This window comes from Pteropus medius, unplaced genomic scaffold (genome assembly GCF_902729225.1).
Source record: "Pteropus medius unplaced genomic scaffold, Ma_sr-lr_union100, whole genome shotgun sequence".
NCBI classification, from domain to species: Eukaryota; Metazoa; Chordata; class Mammalia; order Chiroptera; family Pteropodidae; genus Pteropus; species Pteropus medius.
In genome coordinates, this window is record NW_024349801.1 from 17691927 (window position 1) to 17714244 (window position 22318).

A 22318-nucleotide genomic window follows, 5' to 3' on the forward strand; every position below is an offset into this window, starting at 1 on the left:
AGAATAAGCAAGCCACAAACTGGCAGAAAATATTCATAACAAATATCTGACAAAGAACATGTATCCAATATATATACACACATATATATATACATACGCTTAAATATATCTATGTAATAGATACAAATATATATTAGGCAATATACATATATATGTAATATTATATATACATATATATAACGTCTACAAATAAATAATTAAAACAACCCAATAAATAATGGGCAAAAGACTGGAACACACGTACGCATATAAAAACTTACTCAATATCTTTAGTCACTAGAGAAAAGCAAATTAAAATTCCAAGGAGATACCATAACATACCCATAAAACAGCTAACATGAACCCCAAATTTTTGTGAAGATGTGGAACACCGAGAACTCCTATACATAGTGGTAGACTTGTAAAATAGTACAACCACTCTGGAAAGAGCTCTGACAGTTAATTAAGGAGTTAAACATGTATTTAGTCTACAACCAACAATTCCACACTAAGATTTTACCTAAGAAAAATGAAAGCACATATCCACAAAAAGTCTCTTACAGACTTATTCATAGCAGCTTTATCCATAACAGCCAAAAACTGGTAGCAGCCCAGGTGTGTCCATCAAGAGGTAAAGAGATGCACAAACTGTGCTGTATTCATGCAGTAGAACAATACTCAGCAATAAAAATGAGCAACCACTGATAGACAAAGCAAAAGTATGCTGAGAGAGAAGCTTTCACACAAAAGTACACACTGCTTGGTTCCATTTACAGAACCAAGAAAGTTTTAGAATAGGCAAAACTAACGTTCAGTGATAGAAATCAGGATGGTACTTACTTCTAGGAGGGCAGAATGACCAGGAAGGACACAATAAAGCTTTCTGGAGTTATTACAATGTCTTGATAATAGTGTGGCTTATATGGGCATATATGTCTGTCAAACCAAAACTCATTAAGCTATATCTTTAATGTTTGTGCATTTCACTGTATTTAAAGCTCAATTTTATAAAATCTTAGGTTTTAATTGTGGAAATTGGTGATTTTAAAGTGGAAATGCAGAGAACCTAGAAAAACCACTCTTGAAAAAGAGTAAGATGATAAGCACTTACACTGCCGGACTTCAACATTTAACTCTAAAGCCACGGTAATCAAGACAGCAGCAGTCCCCAGCCTCTTTCAGGGACCGGTGCTCCTATGAGAACCTGATGCCTGATGATCTGAGGTGGAGCAGCTGCAAACACAGATGAAGCTCCATTCGCCCGCTTGCCACTCACCTCCTGCTGTGCATCCCCAGTCCTAACAGGCCTCAGACTGGTATCAGTCCACCGCCCAGGGGTTGGGGATCCCTGCTCTATGATACTGGTAATGAAAGACACATCGATCACTGGACAAGAAAAGTCCAGAAAGATCCATGCTTATATAATCAATTGATTTTTTTTTTCAGTCAAGAAACCTAAGCAATTAAATGAGGGGAAAGAAAAGTTTTTTTAATAAATAGTACTGGAACAAATAGCCATCTATAAGGGGAAGAAATGAATCTCAACTCGTCCCTCATACAATACACAAAAATTAATTCAACATGGATCAAACACATAAGTATAAAAGCTTAAAACAATAAAACTGCCAGAAAAAAACACAGGAGAGTATCTTTGCAACTTTGAAGTAAACATACATTTTCTTAGAAATGAGAAAGTACTAACCATATTACATTAAACTTTATCAAAATTTTTTTTTAAATTATGTAAAGATATCATTAAGAAGAAGAAGAAGTCAGGCACAGACTAGGTGGAAATATTTACAAAACATTTTCTAACAATCCTTTGGGCCCAAAATGTACATAGAGCTCCTCAAACCTCAATCATAAAAAGACAACCCAATTTTTAAAATGAATAAAAAGACAAACAGGTAGTTCACAAAAGAATACACGTGAGTGGCCAATACACACAAGGAAAAGGTGCTCAACACCATTAGTCATCAGGGAAATGCAAATTAAAACAAAAATTAAATATAATTACATACACGCTATAATGGCCGACATTTAAAAGACTGACCATACCAAATGCTGGTAAAGATGTGGAGCAACAGGAATGCTCATACATGAATATCAGGTGCACAAAACGGTATGGCAGTTTCCCATAAACACTCACTTACCCTGTGACCCAGTAATTCCATTTCTATGGATTTACCCGAGATAAATGAAAATATGTGCACAATAAGACCTGTCCAAGAATATTTGTATCAGCTTCAGTCATAATAATCAAAAACTAGAAATGACCCAAATGTCTTGCAAGTGAATGATAAACAATTAAGTTATAATCACAAAACAGAATGTTATTCAGCAATAAAGAGGAATGAATTACTGATGTATGCAACAACACGAATGAGCCTCAAAGATATGATGCTGGAAAAAAACAGATACAAAAGAATACATCCTGCATGATATAATTTATATGCAGTTCTAGAACAAGCAAAATTAATCTCTACTGAAAAAATCAGAGCAATGTTTTCCTGAGAGTCAGGGTGAGGGGGGTCAGGACAGACTAGAAGGACCAAGAGGAATGTTTTGGGGTGATGAAACTGTTCGGCGTCTCAACAGAGATGTGGGTTAAATGGCCATATGCATTTGCAAAAACTCATCAAACTGTACTCTTAAGATCTGTGCATTTCATTGTACATTATTATGTCAATTTAAAAAATAAGGAGCTAACATATTTTAAAGAAATGGGAAAAGAAATGGGGAAAATGCACGTACAAGAGCCTGAGAAAATATGGAGGCTCAGTGAAGCAGTGATTAATAACAGGTAAGCACCAAGTCATGGTGAAATAAAGTATCTTTTTGCTAATGATTCATTTTTTTTCAATGTTATTAATCGCTTTAAGTAATTCTCTCTCCTTTTTTTAAACATGCTTACCTGGAGAAACATGTTAATTTTCTATTAAGTTTACAACATTGTTCTTAAGTATGTACAGTTTGTTGGTCAAACCATAAAGCCATGTCTTTACCATCTACCTAGCAGGCACAGTCACCTACCTGAGGGTCAGGTAGTCAAGAATATATTGGCGAACACCTGAATGCTGAGCTGACAGATATAATAAAAAATAAACATAACCACAGCATAGATCATTCTGTGGTATACCCTGAGCCCTTCTGTTCTTTATCTCAACAAATTAGGCCTTTTGTATGCTTTGGGCACTAGTTTGCCTGAAATCATTTTCAGGTGCTTTAAATATAGGCAATGTACCAAGAGGCATTAAGAAACTTTCATCACCTTACTTGGCGGACAGCAAATTTAAGCTAACTGTAGAATACACATTCAAAAAATAAACAACCAGGATGTTAGTTTGATTATAGGGAGTAAACCATTTCTCTCAGTGGTGAGAGAGGTAGTCTCATCTTTCCCCCACCCACCTTTCTTGGGCCAGAAAATTATCAAAGCAGGATCACAAAAAGAGCACTTGCTGAGGTGGTTTAAATTAGAGATGAAACAAACCATTTTTGCATAGTAACTCCCGAAAACCTTGCTATGGAAAGGCCCATATTCACAGCGGGGAAAACTGACTGGTCTCCAAGATGTTCCCTCAGTGGGACCTGAATCCGCACCTCTCGCTGCTCTCTTCTTAGTCAGAGTAAAGCCAGTTGAATGAATGCCACTGGTGATTAGAAGTGGTTGAGGCCTGGAGTCACAAGTGGGAGCATTAAAGGGCTTAAGGGAGAGAACTAAGTGAGCATTACAGCCCAGATCTTCTCATAGCAAGTACAAGAGGCTGGTTCCAAGAGTTTAACTTCAAACACCCACAGCTGCCGGGTAGCTGAGACAAGTCAAGTAGAATGAATGAGTCACAACTGATTCCTTTCCACCCATCCAGCTAAAGAGTGTAGAGCCCTCGCCACCTAAAGTGTGGCCAAGAGTCAGCATCACCAATACGACCTGGAAATTTAAGATACGGAATCCAGGGCCCCACATCAGACCTACAGAATCAGAGCATGCATTGCTACAAAATCCCTACGTGATTCATATGCACATCGAAATTTGAGAAATACCAGGAGTTCTTTTGTTTTTATTTAACACACACACACACATACACACACACACACACACACACACACACACACACACACACACACGATCTACAGCATTTATTATATGCCAGGCACTGTTCTACATATTTTACAAATAATAGCAGATTTAATCCTCATAGCCACCTTCTGACTGCTAGGTACTGTTGTCATCTCCATTTCAATGAAGAAAAATATGGGGCACAGAGAAGAGACTTGCCAAAGGTCATACAGGTATTTAAGTGGCAGAGCTGGGATTTAACCCTAGAAGCCTAGCTCCAGTGTCCATGCTCTTAATGACTCCAAAATGAAATTCTACGTTTTTTAAATTTTTCTGGGACCAATTGATATGTCTGGCTAGTTAAATCTACTGTGCTTTAATAACAGACTTTTAACACACAAGTTTTTCCACCCTAAAGGGCGCAAGATTGAGGTATGCTTATTTTAGGCGCTCTCCCCAAAAGAATCTAAAACATATTTCTATATTCTAGAAAATGGCACTGCTTGCCTAATTTTCCTGTTGGTGATTAGAACGTGGACGCATATTCAGCTCAGCTTACTATTCTTAAATATCTATCTTTACAAACCTGGAGGGATTCCTTTGACTAATAACATAAAGACAGGAAGTGATTGAATCTATAATATGGAAAGCATTAAAATAGTATATGATTTATGTAAATAAATATGCACCAAACAAACTACAACTAATAGCCAGCATTACACAGTACATTTCTGGTATTAATTCAGTTCCTCTCCACCAAAAAATGAGTGGAACCCACAGGTACACGTAGCTTAGGGAAATGATCCTAAAACAATACCAAGATGTCCATGTCTCATAGGAGTGCATAAAAGACCAATTACTTCTTGTAAGAAGCTTTTCTTGTTAATCTCAATAAAGGAATTTGTTAAACTTTTTAGTGGGGGATCTGCAAAATGCACACAATATTTTTCTGGGTTGAATTTCCTGTCTCTGAACCTCTGCAGTGGTGGATCTTAAGTGCAGACCTTAAGAGGCCACACTGACTTTTAGCACTATGAACACAACTTTTAGGGTGTGTGGGAAAGCTATTCATGCTAGACTTCCTTCCTTTGTTACTTTATGAAATGTTCCCTTGGTATTGCTGCTATTAGCATTTCATATCTCCTTATGTTTAGACAAAAAGCTCTGATAGCATTATTGATTGACTAGATTATTCCACAGAGAACATATTTGTTCATTTTTTCTATTGGTGTATAATTGACATGCAATATCCTATTAGTTCCAGGTATATCATAGTGATTCGACATTTATATACACTACAAAATGATCCCCCCATAAGCCTAGTTACCATCTGTTACCATACAAAGTTATTACAATATTATGAACTATATTCCCTATGTCATACATTACAACCCTATGAATTATTTATTTCACAACTGAGAGTATGTACTCTCAGTTGTAAAATAAATCAGGTAATACCCTTCACCTCTTTCATCCACCCCCTAATCCCTCCCCTCTCTAGTAACCATCAATTTGTTTCCTGTATCAATGATTCTGTTTGTTCATTTGTTTTGTCTTTTAGATTGCATATATAAGTGAAAGTATACAATATTTGTCTTTCTCTGCCTTATTTCACTTAGCATAATACCATCTCGGTCCATCCATGTCACTAAGAGCAAGATTTTCTTCTTTTATATGGCTGAGTACTATTTCACTGTGTATGTGTATGTATGTGTATATATGTGTACATATATAGATATATCACATCTTTACCAATGTATCTACTGATGGATACGTAGATTGCTTTAACATCTTGCCTACTGTAACTAATGCTGTAATATTTGTTCTTACCTAAGAAGAAAGTTATGACCACAACCAATGGGCCTCACGCCAAGTATCTTTTCATCCTCAACTGGTATTTATAGTGATAGTTCCTATAATTCTCTAAAACACGCTTTCTGAGAGGCAATCTGGTGAAAGGCCGTGATTCAAAACTCTGCCTGCATGTTAGAATAGCCTGGAGCACTTTTTTAAAATACCAATGTCCAGACCCCACCCCAGAGATTCTGATTTAATTTGACTGGATGAAGCCTGAATTTGAATTGCTCTAACGACCACCGTCACTGTAAGGGTTAAATGTGAAACTGAATGTGAGACACCAGGCACAGTTTTTGACTGGCACAGTTTTTGACTTGGTAAATGCCACCCATGCCTTCCCAGTCTTTTCCAAGACAAAGGGGATGCCTAAAATATGGTTCTGCTACAGGGTCAGCAGGGTCGGCAGAGCTCTTCGGAGCAACTCATTAGAGGGGAAAATGACAGCGGAGGGAGGAGTCACCGGCCACTGACAGTGAACCGTGACGCAGAAGGATTTCGTTCTAATGCAGGGCAAAAGGTCAGAATGAAAAAGGAAACATCAGATTTAGCGAAATCTGATTACCTGGAAATTTTTAAAAGGGTCACTGCCAACACTGTGCTGCTGCAGAGAATCCATTTTCCTCAGAAAAAGTTGAGGGTAGCGGAGGTGAACAATAGGCTCCATCTAGCTTATTATCTATATTAAACAGAAAGGTCAAGGCTGAAGATGGAAAGCAAGAAAGAGGAGCAAATGGAAGTGAGGGAAGCTTCTTGGGAGGGAACATATGAACCACACACTCCTCCCAAGTCCTAGCCGACATCCTGTCCTCTCTATACATCTCTTAAAGAAAAATAAAGATAAGGAACTAATACGACGAGCAACATTATCATCATCCCTTTAAATACTTTCAACAGTAAACGCTGTCAGGTAGCTATTGCTTCATTTGTTCAACATTAAACTTTACTGAGGGGCTACGATGTGCCAATTCCCATGTTAATACTCAGATTCTGTAAGTGATTCACTGAAACTCAATAACTTGTCTAAGAAGAGTAAACCACAGAGCTGGGACTTGGTCTGAGCTTTGACAGCAAATAACATTTAGAGATGGTAAGGTCCCCACCCATAGCTGGGAAGTTGGAAGATGTGATATCCCTGGTTTAGGGCTCTTCTGTCTGATACTCCTTTCCTCTGCACCAGCTTCAGCAAGTGTTCTCCTGTCTTACTTCATACTGCACTTCAAGGACCGGCTAGTAAATTCCCCTCTTCTAGAGGCCTTTCTTGACCCCGCATGAGCCAACTCTCCATTTGTAGACCTCTGGCAGCTTGTGCATGCCTGACATGGCAAAATTACACTGTATTCTCCACTGGACCATGAAATCCTCAAAGACAGAGGTTACTCATGATTCAAATTTATATTCTTAGAACCTGGCATAATGCCTGATAAAGAGGAGGGAGGGAGGTAGAGAGGGAGGAAAGAAGGGAGGAAAGGAAGGACTGAGGGAAGAAGGGAAGGAGGAATTCAGTGAAGTCTTTTCAAGAGGTGAAAAATTAAGCTGGATATGAAACTCGAATCAATGTGGGAGGCAGTAAATGCTTGCTTTCCCTTGCTCAGAAATCAGTTCAAAGAACATCGCAAGGAACGGAACGTGAGGTTGTGTGGAGAATCCATCAGGTCAACTACCTGGCTTGAAGAAAAGGTTTCAGGCTGAGCACAGAAGGCAAGACTATAAGGGCCAAGGATGTCTTGTGAGACTGACAAACATTCAGCCATGGGATGAGTATTGAATGAGCACTACTATGAGTCAGGTATTGTGCTCAGCAGAGCAAATGAGACCAGCACAGGCCCTGCTGCCACAGAGCTCACAGTCCCACAGAATAAACCTGTTCTGAGAAATGAAAAGGAATCAATTAAGGTCCTTACCCAGGGAGTGCTGCAATTTAAGTGGAGTTTGAGGGACATTTATCTTGTTCAAAGTGAAGGATGACCTGGAATGAAGAAGGGAGGAAGGAAAGAGGGGAGGGAAAGAGGAAAGAGAGAGAGAGACAGAGACAGAGAGACAGAGAGAGAAAGGAAGAAAATTATGAGAAGCTATAAATTAGACTCATGACTCTGTGATGGCAAAGTTGTATTCTGTAGTGCTCAATCCTGTGTCTGTCTGGTCCACCAGTATATCCCCAGCACCAAGAAAAGTGCCTGGCATGATAGGTGCTCAAGAAATATTCATGGAGTGGCTGAGATGAAACGGGATGGGGTGGGATGAATCCAAGTCAATTGACAGAGGACAGCAGAGGAGCCCTGAACTGAGTGTCACGGTCCCTAGTGTCCAGTCCTTCCTGGCTCTGCCATTGAAAAGCCAAATGATCAAGTACTTCAAGTAGCCTCCCTGTTCTTCATTTCTTCATCTGTTGAAATGGGAGAATTTCAATTTGTACGCTAGTCAAACTGCACAAAGAAGATGGGTACCTGGACTAGTTTTCCACAGAATTTGAATAGTTTATATGATTAAATTAAACACTGCATAGTCTGCTAATTTGGAAAACGCCAGGTTAAATAAACAGGTCTCTTGACCATGGGGCGTCTCAGAGCCTTGGATGTGCCTGTGTGATTTGCAAAGATCCAAGAGGAAGGTAACATATGCTGTAGTTCCCAAACTGATTTGACTACAGAACTCCAACCCTCCTTTTTTTTTCATTATTAATCTTACAGAACATCTCCAGATCTAATGGTCTCTAATATCATCCAAGTTCACCAAGACAAGAATGGCCGTATGCCCCCGGAGATTCGTGAACAGCCAGGTTCAGCTGACACAGAGTCTAGGGAGGAGAAGAAGAGGCCCCTGTTTGGGAGGTGGGAGGAAGGGTGGTCACAGGGATACCTGAAGGTCCGGTGAAGAAGTCTGTGATTGCTGCGCAAGACACACCTGGACTTGCTCTCCAAGAAAGCAAGGCACTGTCTGTGTGAGGCATTGCTATTCTGGCGTGGTTTTTAATTTCCCGTCCCCGGGATTAGGTATGTCAGGGAAGAATCCTTCAACCGCCTCCTCTCAATACATCCCAGAGCTTTTATTTTGTTACCAATTTCCCTACATTGTGTGCTTTCTTTGAGAATCATAACCATGTGAATTTTTGACAATTGAATGGTACAAATATCTTGAAACACACGGTTTTCTCCAGAGTTGCATTTCATACTATAATCCGAGGTGATCTTGGTTGCCAGAAACACTCAGGCTGTTAATGGATTTGGAGGCAAGATGCTAGTAATGAGATTTTAAAATGCGAATTGTTTTGCTTTCAAAAGCAGGGTGAAATCCAACAAAATATTACTTTAGACATGCTGGTGTAGTAAGTCCAGCTGATTAAATGAATGCTTGCTGTGTGTTTCATGTAGGCCTTTCCTGTTTCAAACAAAAGCCAGTAGAGGATTGGTCTTACTATTTCTGGGGGGATGAGTCCTTGAGCCCCAGCATTGAGTAATTCTGTATTCTAGGATCACACTTAGCTTCTTCACATCCACAATCTTGAGAGGCTGATTTTGTTCATTCATTCAACAAATATTTATTGAGAGCCTACTCTGTGCAGGCACTGTTTTGTGCATTGAGTGGTATAGCATGGAACAATATTTTACAACGTTTCTGTTTTCATAGGCAAATCATCTGGTGGGACACATTCACATGATAAACAAGTAAACACAAGCACTGAAATGTCTGATGGCAATAATAGCCTTGAAGGAAAATAAAGCAAGGATTAAAGAGTAACAAGGTGGGTCCTCTTTTGGAGGTGTCAGGGTGTCAGGGAGGACTCCTAAGGTGACTTCTGAGCAGAGGCCCTGGAGAAAAAAGCAAACTAGAGGACAGTGACCTCTCCAGGCTTCAGAACTCTTAAGTGATAGAGTTGACCTTTGGCTCCAGCTTTATCTGATTCCACAGCATCAGATAAAGGGAACCAGAAAGAATTATCAGGACAAGGCAGAAAGCTGGAGATAATGCCAGATATGGGGGAGAGGGCTGCCAGGATCTAAAGAAGGCGATGCCAAGATATAAGGAAAGGAAAATCAGGCAGGGCCAGGCAGACAGGGCACAAAGAAGATGGGCAGCTGGGCTAGAGCCCATCGGCCTGGCCAGCCTCTCCCTGACATGTCACACTCAGCAGGTCAAAGCTGGGCTGCTTCTCCTCTTACTCTGCCTGACTTCTCCAGCCCTATGAAAGGCACCTAACATCTACACAGTCACACAAGTGTGACTCATCAAGACCCCCTTGGTTCTTTCAGTTCTTCATTAGTCTTATCCTCAGGACCTCCTTGAGAGCATCTGTGTATGTGAACAGCCTGAACTTCAAGGAAGTCCTCCTTCAGAGCTAAGCATCTGTCCTCGATAAGCAGTTAAATCTGCTCCTGGGAGCTGGAATAGAGTAGAGGAACTGACTGATTGCCAGTGAGCAAATAACCTGGAAAAACCAGCCTCTTCTTCTCCATCCACACCTGCACGATTCTTCCCACACAAAAATGGGCCAACAGAGCCCCTTCCAGAAGGATCATCTCTAGATCAATTTTCCAAGTGTATATGGGGACATTTATGGGCCCTGCAGCCTGATTTTACCTGGCTTGATTCCCTCCAAAAAGGAGAGGGCCTTCTAGTTCTGAGTACTTTGAAATTACAAAAGTTTCGTTGCCTTCCCCTCTGAACTGCCTGAGAGACCGAAGTATGAGAATTCACTGCTCTATCTCCAACTTTTAGCACAGCTGGCAAAATATAGGTGGTTCATATCTGAGTAAAACAGATGAAAGATGAATGACCTTAATTCATCGAACTAAGTCTATAGCAGAGGTTTACGATGTGCTGTACCTTACCCCCACAACCCCCTGATTTCAACACAGCTGTGGTGGACAGTCCCCAGCATCTCACACCAAGTGGGCCCCAGAGAAGGGCACTCAGCTGGCCTTTCAGGCAACAAGAAGTGAAGGGGAATCAATGCCCCCAGGGACACATGTCAACTACCAGGAGACAGGAGTCAATGGATAAATTCTCAGCCTCCCCATCCTCTGCAGGACAATTCTGAAGTGTGTTCTACATTGTTCTTCATAAAGTCCCCAGTGGGACTGGACCCAGCACCCTCATCAAGGACCAGCTCATTAATGCCCCCTTTATTGTGTCTCCTCCCTCCTCTATTTTGTTTTCCCTGCTCCTCCAACACGTTTCCTAGTCAAATCCCAAATAAACAACCTGCACCCATGTCCTTGTCTCGAGCTCTGGTACTAGAGAAACCCAAATTAAGGGTCTAACAGGGGCTCTACGTGGTGGGTCTGTTCAATACCCTTGTGTTCAGAGTCTGTTTTACTTTTTTTTTTTCCTGGTGTTTGACCCAACCTCTAAAACTCCCCAACCATTGTCTCTCTTCCTTACCATTAGGGGGTCCCCAGATAATGCCCTGGAGGCTCATCCTTCACATCAGAACTTTGGCCATCACTTCTGACATGTTTTCTTCTCAGACAGGAAAACTGAATGGACTTAATACAGCATGAATGGCATTCGGGATGCTTTCCCCGACCCCAAAATCTGAAAATTTATTGGCCATATCAAAACATTTATTGAACCATTCAAAGAACACAATCTTCTTGAAATTACATCACAATCTCCTTTAAAGGGGCTAGCGAAATTGAACCCGGAAGGATGCCACTTTCAAACATGGCAATCTGAGAAACGATGGCAAGCATTCCAGAAATACTTCTCCACCCTGCTGCTGGGCCGCCTGGCTAATCCAGGGTTCTCTGCAGCAACGGGACATGGAGAGGGGCTCCTTCTTCTGCGAGAAGGGCTCCTTTCCACAGAAAGGCAACCTGGCCGAGGAATCCTTTCATTCTGGTTCCTGCGAGACTCTGCCTTTCATTTAGGCGAGCAGGGAGTCTGAAGAAACAGAAGTGTCTCTTTTGAAGCGCTGCATCTGAAACAGATGCCGGGTGCTCATGGAGCAAATGCCTCTTGAATAGAAGTTGAAAACCCAGCCAGAGATAGAGAGAGGAAAATGCTTTGCATCTGGGTGGGCTGGGTGCTGAACATGCTAAAGCCCACCAAAGGAGAGGGCTGGAGAGGAACGGTCTTGGTGTAGCTGACACTATGGGAACCACCCCAGAACCACTCAGCCTACCCAGGAACCATTTGCCAACATTCCTAAAGCATTTTGCTGGCTGCAGGAGCATGCTTGACCTGTGAAAAAATAAGCTACTGTGCAGGGGAATTACTGCCTCAAACAAGACCCTCAGCCTATGAGGGACATGAGTCGGATAAAGGCCTCAGCTTCCTTGCCCCTCAGTGAGACAATCCTAAGTGTGTTCCACTTACTCATCAGAGGGTCCCCAGTGAGATGAACCTAGTTGCCCACAGCAGTAAGTCACTCATCAACACCCATTAATTAGCTTTGCTCTCCTCCTTGTCTCATCTTCCCACTCCCTCACGGTGCTTCTTGGGATCACATTCCATATAAACCTCCAAATACAGTCACATTTTGAGGTGCTAGGAGTTAGGACTTCAACACATGAATTGTGTGTGAGAGGGGACACAATTCAGCTCATAACAGATCTCAAGAGATGCCTAACTCCAACTCAACAAAGAAAGGCGCTGATTCTACCACTGGTAAGGTTCCTGGATGTGGCGGCTCTTGGCTAGAGAGCAAAGCAACAAAGGATAATAAGGCCTGAAATGAGCCTGTCAGAAATGAGGTGGCAGGAGCAACTATTTGACCCACCAGTGGGTCTGCTCCTATTTCTACAGAAATAAGTTCATTATGGTTAAATCATTTTCTAGCTCCTGGTTGATTCATGAAGTGGTTTCGAATGTTGATAATCACTTCATGAATCACTGACAAACACAAGAGCCAAATATCTAGCACTTGTGCTTGCCACCTCTCCTGATGAACATTTCCGCCATGATCTGAGGTGTCCCCCTCTCAGCAGCCAGGTGTGCAGACTAGAAAAGCCCTCGTTTATGTGCCAAAGTCTCCTGCTTCAGTAATTCCACAATGGCCATTTTGTCAGGCATCGATTCTCCCCCAGACATTTAATAATCATAAATGAATTAATCTGAAAGATTATGTTGAAATTCTCACAACATTGGACGTGAAGTGATCAGCCACCAAATTCTGCAACACTGTACCTGGAAGAAGTGAAACAATGTTGCTCAGAAGGTATCATGGTGTCCATGCTTCTGCCCAAAGGAGAAACCGCTTCAGGACAGACTATAAACAACATATCACCATTCCCTCCAGGCAAAGAGAACATTTATCTCTCAGACAGACTGCAGTCCTCAAAGAAAACAGAAACTACAGGATTAGATTGGAGAGAGATACAGAAAGCTGCCACATTGCTTGTAGATGTTAGAAAGACAAAAAAAAAGATAGAAACCTAAAAACCTAAAGGCTTCTTGAACACTTGAGATGCAGAGACCAGCAACTTAGAAACAGAAAACCCTTAAAAGCAAAGGCAGGCAGATGTTCCTCTCAGATACCTACCCAGCTTACTCCATCATTTCATTCACCTCACCTGCCTGGCCACCCCTCGGAAGAGCTGCCCTGGGCATCTCTGCTGTCCTCTCCTGATGCACTGTCCACAGCACTACCACCACCCATCACCTGGTATATCCATCTGTTGTTGGCTTTTCTATCTCCTCCCACTAGCAAGTATTCGAGGCAGGGATCTCTGTTTTATTCTCTGTGCTAGGCACACAGAGTAGGTGCTTAATAAATATTTGCAGAATGAATGACTGATTTGAGTGTAACAAGAACGACACTGAACATAAAGAAGAAAATCTGTGGAACTTGAAGGAAGAGGGTGTTCACTTCCCTCTCTACCCCAGGCCCACATCTCGTCTCTTGAATCCCTGGTGAGGGGAAATTTGTTCTTCACACACACGTTGGTATCCCGTTCTCATCCTGGAGTGAACGTGGGCACCCTCACCATAGCATGTCCAAGTCTTCGCTAAGTCTGAAGAAAAGATCTCCCTCCAAACGCTGTGACACAGCCAAGCCATGTCTAGGTGGTTCCCAAATGACTCCTGGAGTCTAGACCCAGGTGTCCAGAGCAGGCACAAACAGGTATGGGTCACTCTCACAAGGCTGCCTTTACAAGGTTTATTTGTGTTTGGCTGTGCTAGAATCTCTATGTCCCATTTAAAGTCAAGGAGTGCTTTAAGCGAAAAGGGCCCTTCCAGATTATTTACTTCCTCTTCATTGGAAATGGAACTCCTAAGGCTCAGAGACAGAAAGTACTTAACCCATGGTCTACACAGACTGTAGTAGAATCAAGACAGAAACCAAAGACTTCTAATCCCACTGGAGTATGTTTTTTCCACACTAAGCTTCCTGCCTATGTTTCAAAGCTGAAGAATCTAACTCTGAGGAAAGAAAGAACTAACCATCCCATGTGGTTGTACGTAGACCAGAAGGAACCAGGCAGGTTAGATGAAGACTGTCTGGGGCCTCTAGTTTACCTTGAAGCCCAGTATGTTTAATATAGAAACTGCTTGGAGTTCGTCTGGCCCAACTGCCCTATTTTAAGATGGGAAAACTGGAATTCAGAAAGTTAGAAGAGTTGGACTAGAACTCCAGTCCCAGCCCTCAGTTTAAGCTATTTGTTAACATATCCTGCCAACTCGCTCATCAGCTACAGATGTGGGAAAGAGTGTTAAGTGTCGTTTTGTTGAAATGCCCATTTTCCAAGTGAGGAGACAGGCTGAAAGGACACATGAGTAACTGAGTATCAGAGTCTCGAACCTAGATCTTGACTTCTTTTCTCCACAGCCCCTTTCCTGTGTTCCTTCTTTTCCTTGCTCCCCTCTTTGTAGGGCCTCAAGAGGAAACAGCTCCCCCTGTAACTTCAGCATCCTGGGAATGGACTTTCCACAGGTGTTCTCTCAATTCTGACCCCTAGCGTCAGAGACTGAGCAGAACCACCCATTCGGCCATTCTTTCGTGCAAGGAGACAGTGAGCATCTACTCTATGCCCTTCACGGAGTCCGCAAAGATTTGCTGACAGTCATGTGCCAGGCACGGAGGAGGGACTGGAGATAAAGCAGTGGGCTAAAGAACAACAGCGACACTTTTCCTCTCTTTGTGGCACTCACTGTTCAGCAGGAAAGGCAGGAATTAAACAAACCATGCTTCCAATCTGCTTCCCAGTGTAACTTCTGTTAAGGCAAGTGCCATGGAGGAGACAGAGAGCATGAGGAGGTTCAAGCTCGTGAAAGTCTTCCCCGAGGAAGGGGTATCCAAACTGATGCCTGAAAAAGAGGAGAGAGCCATCTAGGCAGAAAGAGGGACAGAAAGTGCGAAGGCCTCCAGGGGGATGAGCTGTCTCATTCCCGGGCTGTAGGGTCATGAGCCCAGAGTACTCAGAAACCAGTTGGTTCAGGTGCCAGAAGCTTCTACCTGACATTTGACCAAGAAACATATCTTCCAACGGTGAAGGTAGAAATGTTTTACTAAAATATCTGTCTCTTAACTGAACCAAGAGCTCCTTGCAATATTTGGGGTGATTCGGGACTTTTTAGGGTATCAGATTCCTTACTCCCAGCCTACAGACAAATTGGACCATTGTCATTGAAGGAATAAGCAGTGCCTTCATGTCATAATATGAGAGCTGCTGAGGACGCTGCCTAATGTCCATGGGCCTCAGAGTCAGAAAGATAAAGATTCCAGTCCCAGCTCTGCCCCATGGGTGACCTCAGGCAAGTCACTTTACCACCATGGGCTCAGTTTGCTCTACTTCTTAGTGTCCTTAAAATGTCAAAATAATGATCAGCTTTGTGAATTGCACATTACATAATAGGTACTCTATGCCCATTTCCTTTATTTCTATGCCTTCAACGAAGTTCTCTCTACCTTTTATTCTACTGGATAGAGGGAAAGACCTTCATTCCTTCAACCTATTTGTGTTTTTTGTTAAAATGCGAACAAAGAAACATCCCTAAAGCAGGGAGCATTTGAACTGGTCCTTAGAGGATGAGTGAGAATTTTCCAGGTAGACAAGGGGAAAGGGAATTCCAGGATGACAGAATCACTCACACAAAAGCACAAGAGATCTGAGAAAAGGAAACCCTCTACTTCAGGCAGGAGCCTGAAGAGAAGGAAGCATGGTGTGGAGTGACATGGCTGGAAATGAGAGGAAAAAAAGGCCCTGGGGAACAGCTCGTGGAAGGCCTTGAACGCCACACCAAAGAGACTTCCTGGCAGTGGTAGGGGAAACTTAGAGGTGTTTCAATGGAAAAATAATGAGATCAGATGAATTTCTTTAAAAGGTCATTCACTCTGGCAGCAGCTAGAAAGATGACGTGTTGGAGAGAGAGAGATGAAGCAACAACTCAAGATATTTTGGCAAAAGTCCAGCTGGCACATGAAGAGCCCAGGGCTTTCAGCTGAAGGATGGGAGATGGTGAAGAGGGCTAGACTGGCTGGAGTGGAGGGTAAGGGGCTGAGGCAGATGGACGGTGCGAGGAGGCACTGCCCCAGCACCCTCCCTCAGGCTGCCTCTCCCCTCTGCACACCCGCTCAGAGAAGATGTCCAGAGCAGAGGGCTGCGCCCCACTCCCTGGCCCAGCAGGAGATGTCACACAAGTGCTTCTTCCATCATCACTCTCTCTCCTCCCATTTCCTGGTATCTAGCAGCTAGTCTTTCCTAGCTTTATCTGTTTTTCTTTCCTATAACATATCAAGCATCTCTCTTATTTCAAAGAATCCTCCTACTGAGCCCTGACTGACATCGCCCATCCTCCAACCAGCCTCCAACTTCCCGGAAGCCTCCTGAGCTCCTGCACTGCCCCTCCTGACACCACAGCACATGCATTCTTTACACACAGCCTCCTCATCAGCCAAGCCCTTATCTCAGTCTAGTTTCCAGCTTAAACTAAGTTATTAAAAATCCTCCTTTGAAAATAGCCTCCCTTGCTGCAGTAATATCCAGGTTGCATTTTCAGCCATTGTCTCTTTAGACCAGGAAATACATTTGACTCAATCAGATTGTACGTGTGCTGCGGACACCTCCCAGCCTGCGTCTGTGTGACTTCGATGGGAACTGTCTCATCTGTAATCAGTTTATTGGGTTATGGACTCAAATTTCCTCTGCAAAACATTAGGCTGAGAGTTTCACCTGCACCTCCACATAGGAAGGTGGCTGTGCTCGGACACTCCATTTCCTGAAACACTTTGGGGTCCAACGGGGAGCCTTGTCTCTAATCCAACACTCACTATCCCAGGGAAAAACTAAATTTAAGTTTTATTTTAACACACTTAAGGTGATCACTGTGTTCAGCAAGATAAAACAGGTCATCTCAACAAATAATTATTATAAACCTACCATGTTCCAGCTGTGAAAGATAACCACAGACTATCTTCATGTGGCTCACATCTGGGTGAGGTGGGGGGCTGGGAGAAAGACTGAAAAATAAATTGTTTGCCATCTGATGTGATAAGTGCATGCTATGAGTATGTAAAAGGTACTCAGCTGACTGGGTGACACCTGAGCTATGTTTTTTGTCAAAAAAAAATAAATAAGAATACAAAGGCAGGCATTTTTTTTTTATTTAAAAAATATGATAAAAACCCAATGCAAGTGAAGTTATGGTAAAATTTGCACAAGGTTATAAGAGAGCAAAATGAAAATGCACTTACAGAATCAGAATAGTAAGCATAATATTCTCTCCTACCCCATAATCCCTCTCCTAGGAATTTATCCTAAGTTATGAGGCAAAAGGGACAAAGATGCTTATGGATGTTCACTATCTAGTAGATGCTTACGGATGGTCACTTTCCAGTAGAAATGGTCCAGGTAATTGAGATACATCAAACCAAGGATACAGTATGTAGTGATTTAAAGTAATCATACAGACCAGTAATATGAACTCTATTTGGGATCTAATTTCAAGTAAAAGAAAGGACATACAATGTTATGTTCAATAACTACATATGGTCTCTCTACACTCAAAGTCCTCATCATCTACTGGTGCTTCTAGTTATGCTTTGAACACCAAGAGTCTAAAAGGTCTTTCCATGTTCCCATTCAAATCTAGAACAACCCTATGAGGTTGACATGCTGGTCCTCATTTTATGGATGAGGTAACTGAGGTTCAGAGAGAGTAAATGATATGCACACATGTAAATCAAGGAGCTCTAACCCAGTCTCCTAACTCCAGTTCCAGAACTCTTTCCTATTTCCATCAGCTAACAAAGTATGATGACCACAACGAACTGCTAATGTCACAGATGGGTAGAAAGATGTCTGGACCATTTGTCTACTGCTGGGGAAGGCCATGAAAAAGGCCTAATTCCTCACCAAAATATCTGGATGTATCTTTGTTCCAAAACATCTAAGCCAGCCAGCGGGGATGGAGAGGGTACCTTTGTTCCAGGCAAACTACAGCATTTACAGGTAAGCTTGTTGATAGGAAAAGTATGTAGCCAGCGTATGTCGATATATGTGATCATATAATTGGCTAGGCACTAGGAGGCTGGGACAGGGAGACAGAAGTAACCGCCTTCACTGTCCCATTGCTGCGTAACCACCAAATGCATGCGGTTAAGAATGTGAACTTTCTTAAGAATTTAAGAATGTGTACTTCATATATTTATCCATCAATGGATATTGAGATTATTTATACAATTTGGCTATTAAGAATAATGCTGTAATGAGCATAGGAGTGCAAGTATATCTTTGAGATCCTGATTTCAATTCTTTTGGATAAATATCCACAAGTGAGATTGCTGGGTCATATAGTAGTTCAATTTTTAATTTTTTTAAGAACTTCCCTAATGGTTTTTATAGTGGCTATACCATTTCACATTCCTACCAACAGGGTTCCAATTTCTAAATACATACAATCAAACATTATTCAGCCTTGCAAAAGAAAAAAAATCCTGCCTATGTGACAATAAAGATGACTCTTGAGGACACTGTGCTAACTGAAATAAGCCAGGCGCAGAAGGACAAATACTGTATGGTTCCACTTATATGAAGTATCTAAATTAGTCAAAGTCATAGAAGCACAGAGTAGAATGGTGGCTTCCAGAGGTTGTGGGGGAGAGGGAAATAGGAAATTGCTATTCAACAGGTATAAGCTTTCAGTTAAGCAAGACAAGTTCTAGACATCAGCTGTACAATATAATGCCAGTAGGTAATAATACTGTACTCTACACTTAAAAGTTTATTAAGAGGGTAGATCTCACGTTATGTGTTCCTATCACAAAAAAAGTGTGTATGTGCCAGTTAGGCACCTGCGCTTACCTCTGGTTGCCCCTTCACTTGCTGTGGTGAACTTGGGCAAATCAGTCAATCTCTCTGTGTCTCTGTCTCCTCATCTGTAAAATAAGGAGAATAATAGTACCCGCCTCACAGAATTATCATGAAGTTCAATGTTTTTCTGGTGTTAATAGTTCAGAACAGTTCCTGGAATATACTAAGCAGACATCAACCTAAGTGCTCTATATATACTTCTCAATTTACCTTCAAGACTCCCTGCAAAGAAGGAATTATGATTTCCATTTTACAGGTGAGGAAACTGTGGCTTTGGGAGTTTAAATTTCTTCAGGCAACATGAGTGTAAGAGACCGGTGAATGCCACAGATGGTAGGCCCTGCCAAATGTGGAGAAGGAAGAGATCCTGCTAGCTGGTGTATCCCAGGAAGGCTTCCTGGAGGAGATGGTATGGCATCTGAGCTTTAAAGAACAGAGAAGATGTGGATCAGCTTTTTCAGAGATCCTAATGGTAGGGACAAAGACACAGTGTTAAGAGGACAGATGGATACTTAATAAAGAGACAAGGCCCATGAAGATGGTAGAGTAGGTAAATGCTGTGCTTGCCTCCTCCCACAATCAAAATTACAACTAAACTACAGAATAACCATCTTTGAAAATCACCTAAAGTCTAGCTGAACAGAAGCCCTATAACCAAGGATATACACAAAAGGGGCCACTTCAAGACCGGTAGGAGGGGTGGAGAATGGAACGTGCTGGTCCCACACCCACGTATGGCAGTTGAAAATCCAGAGGGATATCTCAGCTGCAGAGGTCTCTCCAGAAGAATGAGGGGTCCCAGCCCCATACCGGGTTTCCCAGCCTAGGGTTCCAGTGCTGGGAAGAGAAGTCTTCATAAAATCTGTATGTGAAAGTCAGTAGATTGTGGCTGAGTGAGGCAGAAGACTGCAGAGCTCCTACTCACGAACTTACTCACTGACAGACTCACTGGCTCTGAGCTCCAGCACTGGGGCAACGGCTGAAAAGCCACCAGGGACACACAGGGAGGAAGTGAATTGTTTGGCTTCAGGGCAAAGGCTGGAGGGGAAACTTTCTCCCAGAGAGACGTGCTGGCAGGGACCACTGTTCCTCTGTTGGGCTGTTACCCTCACCTAGGCAGCCACCATATCTGAGTCTCCATCAGCCTGGCTAACACTGGTCTCACTGCCCTGGTGATTCCCTGAGACCCTGCCCCACCCATCTTGCAGACCCACCCAAGTTGATTCTAGTGGCTTTTCCAGACAAATGGTCTGTCTTGGCTCATGCTGCATATTTTACTAAAATCTCCCAAAGGTTCACAAAACCTTAAGAAGCAGCGTCTGGCCTCGGCATGCCCTATACCTATTGAGCAGCCTCAAGCTTGGCACTGGGGCAGCAAGCCCCAGTTTGTGGCTTGGCCTCTCAAGGCACCTGCAAGCCCAGTGTAGGTGGTGGCCATCTGCCAATTGTTTGATGGCTCATGCGAGGAGGCTCCAGGTAGGGGGCACAGGCTTCAGCTGAATTTGGCCTATGGCAGGGCCCCCCCAGGAGGCCCCAGGGCTGGCACGCCTGGTGGCCTGCTTCAGACTGACCCAGGGCACCACCCAGGGCCACATCCTGGGACAACACACCCAATAGGCAGACTGGGCAGACACTAGAACCCTGCTAAAGTGAATCCTGCTCCATCAGGTCAGCCCCTACACAACAGCTCCTCCACTGTAGTCATCGGCCAGTCCTCACGACTAATCAGCCCAAGGGTCAATCCCTCCCACTGACATGCAAACAGCAACCAAGGCTTAACTACAACAGGAAGGGCACACACAACTCATACAAGGGACACACCTGGAGTACCCAGCTCAAGTGACCAGGGAGACTGTGCCACTGGGCCCCACAGGACACCCGCTACATAAGGCCACTCCACTAAGACTGGGAGACACAGCAACGCTACCTAATACATAGAAACAAACACAGGGAGGCAGCCAGAATGGGGAGACAAAGAAACATGTCCCAAGTGAAAGGACAGAACAAAGCTCCAGAAAAAGAACTAAACAAAATGGAGATAAGCAATGACTACCAGATGCAGAGTTCAAAACACTGGTTATAACGATGCTCAGTGAACTTAGAAAAAGAGTAGATGAACTCAGTAGAAACTTTAACAGAGATAGAAAACATAAAAATGGAGATGGAAAACATAAAAGGGAACCAGTCAGAAATGAAGAATACAATAACTGAAATGAAGAATGCCTTAGGAGGAACGAACAGTAGATTAGATGAAGCAGAGGATCAAATCAGAATTTTAGAAGATAAGGTAGCAAAAAACATCCAATCAGAACATCAACAAGAAAAAAGAATCCAAAAACATGAGAACAGTTTAAGGGGCCTCTGGGACAACATCAAGCATAGGGAAACCAGAAGAAGAGAGAAATGCAAGGAACCGAAAACCTATTTCAAGAAATAATGATGGAAAACTTCCCTAAAATAGTGAAGGAAATAGACATACAAGACCAGGAAATATGGAAAGTCCCAAACAAGATGAACCCAAAGAGGCCCACGCTAAGACATATCATAATTAAAATGCCAAAGATTAAAGACAAATAGAGAATCTTAAAAACAGCAAGAGAAAAGCATTCAGTTAATTACAAGGAGCTCCAATAAGACTGTCAGCCAATTTCTCAACAGACACTTTGCAGGCCAGAAGGGATTGGCATGAAATACTCAAAGTAATGAAAAGCAAGGACCTACAACCAAGATTACTCTACCCAGCAAAGCTATCATTTAGAATCAAAGGAAAGATGAAGAGCTTCCCAGACAAGAAAAAACTAAAGGAGTTCATCACCACTAAGCCAGTATTACAGGAAATTTTGGAGGGACTTCTTTAAGAAGAAGGAAAAAAAATCAAAAATATGAATAACAAAATGGCAATAACTACATATCTATCAATAATTAGTTTAGATTTAAATGGATTAAATGCTCCAATCAAAAGACAGAGTAGCTAAATAAATAAGAAAACAAGACCCTTACATTTGTTGCCTACAAGAGACTCACTTCACATCAAAAGACACACGCATACTCAAAGTAAAGGGATGAAAAAAGATGTTTCATGAAAATGGAAACAAACAAAAGCTGGGGTAGCAACACTTATACAAGACAAAATAGACTTTGAAATAAAGGCTATAACAAGAGACAAAGGCCA

General features: G+C 42.4%; 1 long non-coding RNA gene across 20 annotated transcripts in view; it reads right to left on the reverse strand.

The window, feature by feature from the left end:
• Positions 1-22318, reverse strand: part of LOC120623021 (uncharacterized) — a 560047-nt gene that overhangs the window by 397250 nt on the left and 140479 nt on the right. For 19 of the 20 annotated variants that reach the window (XR_005658645.1, XR_005658629.1, XR_005658630.1 and 16 more), the window contains one exon: positions 19138-19211. The exons of the other annotated variant lie outside the window; for it this stretch is intronic. This is a non-coding gene — a long non-coding RNA (uncharacterized LOC120623021). The remainder of the gene's footprint in view (positions 1-19137; positions 19212-22318) is intronic. 20 annotated transcript variants of the gene reach the window in all.